This window comes from Pinus tabuliformis, chromosome Q, assembly GCF_031772625.1.
Source record: "Pinus tabuliformis cultivar Carrire ecotype Pingquan chromosome Q, CPIR1, whole genome shotgun sequence".
NCBI lineage: Eukaryota > Viridiplantae > Streptophyta > Pinopsida > Pinales > Pinaceae > Pinus > Pinus tabuliformis.
The window spans coordinates 133,493,077-133,500,576 of NC_142296.1; the positions used below are offsets into that span (position 1 = coordinate 133,493,077).

Consider the following 7,500-nt stretch of genomic DNA (forward strand, 5'->3'; position numbering starts at 1 on the left):
GTGTTATATCGACACTGATATATTAATTGATACCAATTGGCAACACTTAGGAACCATTTCCGCATAGACTTTAATTGCAGCTATGCCACTTTATTAAATATATTAATGATTTCAACGACGATAATTACTTGTCGTTAGGATCTTTGTTAATAGGACTAGATATATCAACACTCTCGGCAGAGTTTGCACCATAACATGAACTCAACGACGATAATTACTTATTGTTAGGATCTTTTTTAACAGGACTAAATATATCAACACTGTTGGCAGAGTTTGCACCTTAACATGAGCACTCTTGGCAGATTCCGAACCATTAACATACCAATTAGTCCAAAAATGACCTGGATTTTTGTTCCAGATAGTCTATGTCTTTGAATAGTGGGACCTTGAACTCGTTGGCATTATGATGCACCATGTATGGAAATGAACGATAAGTGTTACCATGCCGACATGTTACCTAAGCAATGTAAAACCAATAACAAGCCTTTTAGTTTCTCTTTTGGATCTACTCACAAGGAATTACATAAAAAGAGTAGTAATAGAGCTTTTACCTTCCTTTCACTATTTACATAACAATCTGAAATTTGAAGAAGTATCAACACAACTTAACCAGTCGCTCTCCCAAAGAAGGTGACGGGAACAATTCCTAATAGACAGCCAGGCAATGTTTGAGGCCTTGAATCCTTCATTAAATTGATTGAACATGACAGCCCATACCATTCGGGCTAGTTAATGGTGCATATTTGAGAAGATGGTTAATAATGATTAAATAAGCCTCTTAACTTGAATACACTACCATTCCACCCTTTCAATATTAATAAATTAATTTTAAACTAGCATATACATCAGATGTTGCAAAGAAAAAGTGGTAAGGCACTAGAATAGAAACTAATATAGGTTGAAGTGTCTTGTAAAATACATGCAATATTGCACAACATTATAATGTTTTGAAATTATATATTTACAATGTCCAAGATAGTTCGATCAACATTTATTACCACTACAAAGAACAATAAAAAGATCTCGAAACTAGAGAGCTTATTCTTCCACGTTCTGTAACATGAAAAAGTATAAGAGGTAGGTGCAACCATACAATCTATAGAGCCATTTTAGCTCTTTATTTACATAAACATATCTTCCTAAAATAAGGAAATGTCAAACACCTCATATAAATATACTGGAATCTTCATGATATGAAGGCTACAACAAGAAATTAGAACATGGGCTTGGTAGCTAATACAAAATTTTGAAAGATGATAACATGACCTAGCATATGCCAAGTCAATGTTATGTTGAAAGGGGCTAGAATAATGTCTGAGAAAAATGCATGTGGGAGCCTATCCTCAACTTGTTTATCATCAAAATCACCCAAAACACAAGGCTAGAAAAACATGTATAAACAAAATCCACATGTTGGGCCACATCTCCAATAATGCTTCAAGTATAGCGTTTGAAGAGCACCATCTACTTAGTTCATCTGTTTGATATCGAAAGGATTTCCAGGTCATCATTGGTATTTATTTTCGAATATCCTTTCCTCAAACATTGAAATGGAGTTCATCCATGACACTAATGAGAAGAAAAATTGTCTTTCCATATAATTGCACAACGCCCATATGCAATTTTCAAACACATAAAACAAAGATTTTTAGAGTGAATTTTCTTCCGATTTCATTGAAATCCAAGAACATACCTTACATTTTCAGTGTAGTTCTTGAGGAAGATGGAACTTGTTCCTGACTCTGCAGTTTCAAATAATTCTCTCAACAACTTAACATTAGTCTCTGTAGTGAATTCTATCAATAATTCAAGGTGAGAATACAATCTATAATTTGACAACAAAAAGGCCCACACATGAAAATGTAATATCTTCCCATGTGGAGAAGTGTTTCCAACCACCTTCATCTGTAACAACCTTAGAGCATTATCCATGGGCACAAGGATTATCAAAAAATTTAGTGTCAACAGTATGATTAGATAACAAAATTACTAGCCTTGTCACATAAAAGCAACACAACTCAAAGCTTTTCTCTGCCTAGAGTTAATATATAACCAACATAATGGATAAATTCTATAACATGAGCAGGTCTACAGGAGTTCTTGAAAACCCACAACATCAAGGGAAGAGTTTTTAACTATCTCCATGTGAGTTGTCATACAAAGAGACAAAGAATAGAATTTAGAAAATCAGGCCCACAACATAAGATTGTAGAGCTTTGTGTCCTAAGGGACTTACATGATTGTTGAGTAATACAAGTTATTAATTAGCATTTTGTAAGTGAAATAAAAGTACATTGCATCCAAATCCTTTGATATTAAGGAATTCCCTAGGTGCATGAGGTTCTAGCTTGTAGTTTCCAGATATAGTTGGCATTTGGCCTTGAGAAATGTAATGCCTACCAATGCTTCAAGTATAAATATTGAAGAGAAAAATCTACTTAGTTCATCTATTTGATGTATGGTGTCAAATTTCATCAAAATTCACAGAAAAATACATTATTTTCTAGGTGAAAACACCTTCCAAATTTTTTTTCCAAATTTCTTCAAAATTGCTGAGGAAAACCATTATTTTCTAGGTGTTTTTAGAATACTATAATTTTGAGCAGCAACAATAGGATCATGGCATGGACGTTAGTATGATATGCAAGTACACCACATCATCTAGTCCAATTTACTCACCTCTCTTACAACTCTAAATTTGGGCTCCTCGTGGCTTCTATTATTCATGATCTCAAAACAAATGTTGCCTCTGCACCTACCCCTATGATTGCTACACTATATGAAGAACCAAATAAAAATCAAATGCTAGAGTAACAAGCCAACGATGTTTCTATTGAAGTGAGAGCACTCTGTAGGAAGGGTTGATTGAAGGAATCTTTGGAACATTTAAATGGTGCTATAGTCGATTTAGACACCTATATTTCCCTCTTGGAACTTTGTATCAAGATGAAAGCTTTTTCAGAAGAAAAAATAGTCCATACCCACATGGGTTTGAATGGGATTGAACCAAATGGAATGCTAGAAACTAAGCTTATTGCCATGTATGCCAAGTGCGGGAGTATAGAGGATGCACGACTAGTGTTTGACAAAATTACTGAACGAATCGGGCCTTCATGGGTTGCTATGATTGCAGGTTTTTCCAACCGTGGTGACTATGAGGAGGCCCTTAAGCTCTATTGTGAAATGCAAGAGATTGGTATGCAATATGACAATTTTGTCTTTCCATGTGTGTTGAAGGCTTGTGCTGGTTTGGGTAATCTGCAGCAGGGCAGGGAGATTCATGGTCAAATAAGCAGAAGGGGTTGTAGGAAAGACATAGTTGTTGAAAATGCTCTGATCGATATGTATAGCACATGCATGGTTGTAGAAGATGCAAGGCAAGTGTTTGACAAAATGTCTCAAAGAAATGTAGTTTCATGGACTTCAATGGTAGCAGGGTATGCTAAAAATGGATATTGTGACCAGGCCTTGGATCTCTTCCATGAAATGCAGTTGGTAGGTATTGAGCCGAATGTGATATCATGGACTACACTGATTGCAAGGTATGTTCAAAGTGGGTGAGGTCATGATGCTTTGGTGATGTTTTGTCGAATGCAGAAAGCATGCATTGCATCGAGTTCCATCACCATGGAAAATGTTCTCTGCATGTATTGCGTATGGGGCTTTGAAATAGGGGAAAGAGATTCATTTGTATGTTATTCGAAGTGGATTTGAGTCAAATGTCATTATTGGGACTAAGCTTCTGAACTTCTATTCCAAGTTTGGAAGAATAGATAATGCATGCCATATATTTGATAGAATGCCTGAGAGAGATGTTGTACTATGGATCGGGATGATTGGAATGTGTACCAAGAATGAGTACAGTGTTGAAGCATTGAAACTCTTCTATGAAATGCAGTTAGTAGGCGTAAAGTCGAACACCTTCACCATTACGAGTGCTCTTCCAGCATGTGCCCACTTAGCGGTATTGCACCATGGTAAAGAGATTCATGGTTACATAATCAGACGAGCATTTGGGATAAATGATATTGTAGGGAGTGCACTGATAAGCATGTATACAAAATGCGGGAGTGTAGAAGATGCGCGTAGAGTGTTTGACATTATAAATCGAAGAGACGTGGTCATATGGACTGTTATGATTGCAGGGTATGCAATGCACGGGCATGGTGAGGAAGCCCTCAATCTCTTTATACTAATGCAATAGGAGGGTGTGAAACCAGATCATATTACCTTTGTTGGGGTGTTATCTGCATGTAGCCATGCAGACTTGGTGAATGAAGGTTGGAAACACTTCAATCTCATGAGTCAAGAGTATGAGACCACACCGAGAGTGGAGCAATATGCCTATATGGTTGATCTCCTTGGTCATGTTGGATGACTAGATAAAGCTTGGGACTTCATTAGCATGATTCCATTAGAACCTAGTGCATCTGTGTGGGGGGATTTGCTTGATGCCTGCAAAATTCATTGCAATATAGAGCTAGGGGAGAAAGAAGCAAGACACCTTCTTGAGCTAAAGCCTGAAAATGCTAGAAATTACGTGCTTCTGGAAAATGTCTATGTTGCATGTGACAGGTGGGATGGCTTTTCAAAGGTGAGATAAGTGATGAATGGCAGAGGGTTGAAGAAGCCCCCTCATTGCACTTGGATTGATGTTAGAAATAAGGTATAAATTTTTCTTGTAGGAGACATATCCCACCCACAAACAGACAAAATCTATGAAAAGTTAGCTAATTTGACCATGCAAATGCAGAGTGTAGGTAAATTAGTAGACAAGCTAATTATGGTAGACCCACATTAATCTATAGCTAAACCAAGGCCCAACCCAAATAAAATGACAAGCATTTACAAAAAATGATGTTGTTGAAGAAAGGAAGTAAAGCAAATTGGAATTTGGTGATGCATTAACCTCAGGATTTCTTACCTATCATCATCTTGGCATGCACATAAATCATAAAATGCCTATTTTCTTGAGCTCTCTTGTAGTCAGAATCTTCCTCTGGATGCTCCTGTGGTATATACTCACCACTTTTCTCGACCTCTCTATTTTCCAAACAAAAAAAGTTAGATAATCCTTGGGATCTGCATCATAGATTTGTTTGGCATGCAGAGCTTACGCAATATCTTTATACATCATCTCCATTGTCCTCCTCTGCCAATCCAAGATTGCCTGCACAGAGCCACTCTCTGGTACCCCCTCTGGCCACATTGGCACAACAATATAGACTCTAAATTGTTCTCCTACTTCTATCTTGGTAACTATTTTTAAAGACAATTCCTTGGGAATAATAAAATGGCAGGAACCAAATAAGAAAACCTCTAATTTAGTTAGGTAAGGGAATATACGAACAAAATTTATAATTATAACCAACTGAAGGAAATTGTTATCGAGTATGAATGTAGTTTGCTCATTTTTGAGACAACATTGGCATACTTACATTGTATACAAGAACTTTCAATGACAACAGCAACTCTATAACCCTCAAGTAATTATATCCCTCCCTACTTAACACACAAATCGCCCATGTCATAAAACACAAAACTAAGATGATTGTCACAATGCAAGACCACATGAGTCATGCATGTTGATACATATACTCCCCCTAGAAAACACCCAACCAAGCAAGAAGGCAGCTCGGGAAATATAGCCAATGACAAAAAATATGGTTTCTTAACTTACAGTCCTTGTTATTGATAACCATTTACAATGGTTTTGAATTTAAGATGACAAAACACAGAGTTCAAATATAACTCCATGTTTATCAAAGATCTTTGCTCTCATTGTGACTAGGGATGTTCACCACATAAGCCACTTCCTAATTTCAACAAACACAATTTATCATATTTCCATAAAGGTCACAAGAAAGCCTTGTCATGTTTTCAGTATATCAAATTACATAAAGAAGATATGAAAATCTTCACTCTTTTTTCTTGGAACATAACAATGAAAAATAAATAATGATGTCTGTGTAATTGGCAGGGATACAAACACAACGAATACATGCCATAAAGAAATATATCAACTACAAAAATCATAATATTAGAGCTTCACATACCACTTGAATGCCAAATATTGAACATTGTGTTATTAAAAAACTACAAATACATAAATAACATAGCTCTATAGGTATCGAATGTAGATGTTATTGACCAAAAGATCAATGCCTAACAATCCCTGTTAGGTTATTGCACAAGAGGTTACCATGCAGATTGATATCAGTTTTCTAGTTTGCCTATTAATCTGCTTGACTAAAGAGAAAATTAAGAGAAAAAGGAAAAAATTTTCACTAGATTAGATATTTCCACAAGCTTTGTGTGAGCTCTAAAGACGACTGTGTGTATTTTAGTGCAAATACCAACAACAGGAAGAAAGGGAAAGAGCTCTAAATATAGTATGGGTTACGAAAGACCAAACAACTATTGGAGTACTACTGCTCCAACTCTCTATGTGGTCAGAATGGGTGGCAAGTAGTCTGATTTGGTGCCCAATTCCTGAGCCTTTGTATCTGGAAAGAATTATGTGCCAGGTAACTCTGTCACTTCACCAACATTTGTGACACCCACAGGATACATCAACAAATGGCCTGACATATTACTTTCCAAACTTTCACTACTATATAAATCCCAGTATTGTTCTGCTATTTTTTTCACTTTCTTGATACATTCTAGGCTTTCAGGCTGAATCTATAAATCTAGTGTGTTTGTACCACAGAGACATCCTGAAACCATGGATTTTCCCTCTGGCTGGCCCATTAACTGCCAGATGATATGGTTGGTAAGCCCCCATTTCTATCTCAGAGTCTCTTGCACCATCCATGGAATGTTGGTTGATATTTTCTGATCCAATAATAATGTACTCATCGTCAACTGCATAAAAGAAACAAGCAAGGTGTCAGAAGAGAGAATATCATCTTGAGAAAAATCCACACGAGACTAAAATTCAAGCCTATCAAATCAAATTCATGCCACCAGTACATTGAAAAGTTTATAAGTTGCAGAACAAAAATTATAGAGCAAGAGGTATGCAAGGACAATATAATAAAATGAAGACAAAAAGATTACAATGGGTTCCGCCAAAATTTTGGGATGTGCGGATGCTGCTCCACATCTCTAAATTTTAAGGATTGTCAAATGAGATATGGAGATGCATACTGGGGCATATGAAGACAACAAGATTTTAAAAATTACCAATGACACTGAAATCCATCCTAAAGTGTATGGAGGTACATCCAAACTTAAAAGATTGTCAATGAAGATTGTTAATGAGGACAAGGGATCCCACATTAAGAACCTTTCTTAATTATTAAAATTCCAAAATTTAAATATATACAGAACATTAATGATACATAATGTTCAACGTCAAAGGAACTTAGTACAAGTCGTACTTAGCACAAGTGGTATGGTTCTTTACTTGATAAAATCAATAACAAGGCTGAGTTTGGATGGGGTGTATCAATAGGTTTATATAAAGTGGAATTAGAATTTAAGGATAGATGCTTT

The 7,500-nt window shown here is 36.2% G+C and overlaps 1 pseudogene; it reads left to right on the plus strand.

Annotated features, from left to right (window-relative positions):
- The first annotated feature begins 2,985 nt into the window (after positions 1 to 2,985).
- On the plus strand, positions 2,986 to 4,204 carry LOC149218619 (pentatricopeptide repeat-containing protein At4g18520, chloroplastic pseudogene; annotated as a pseudogene).
- The last annotated feature ends 3,296 nt before the right edge of the window (positions 4,205 to 7,500 follow it).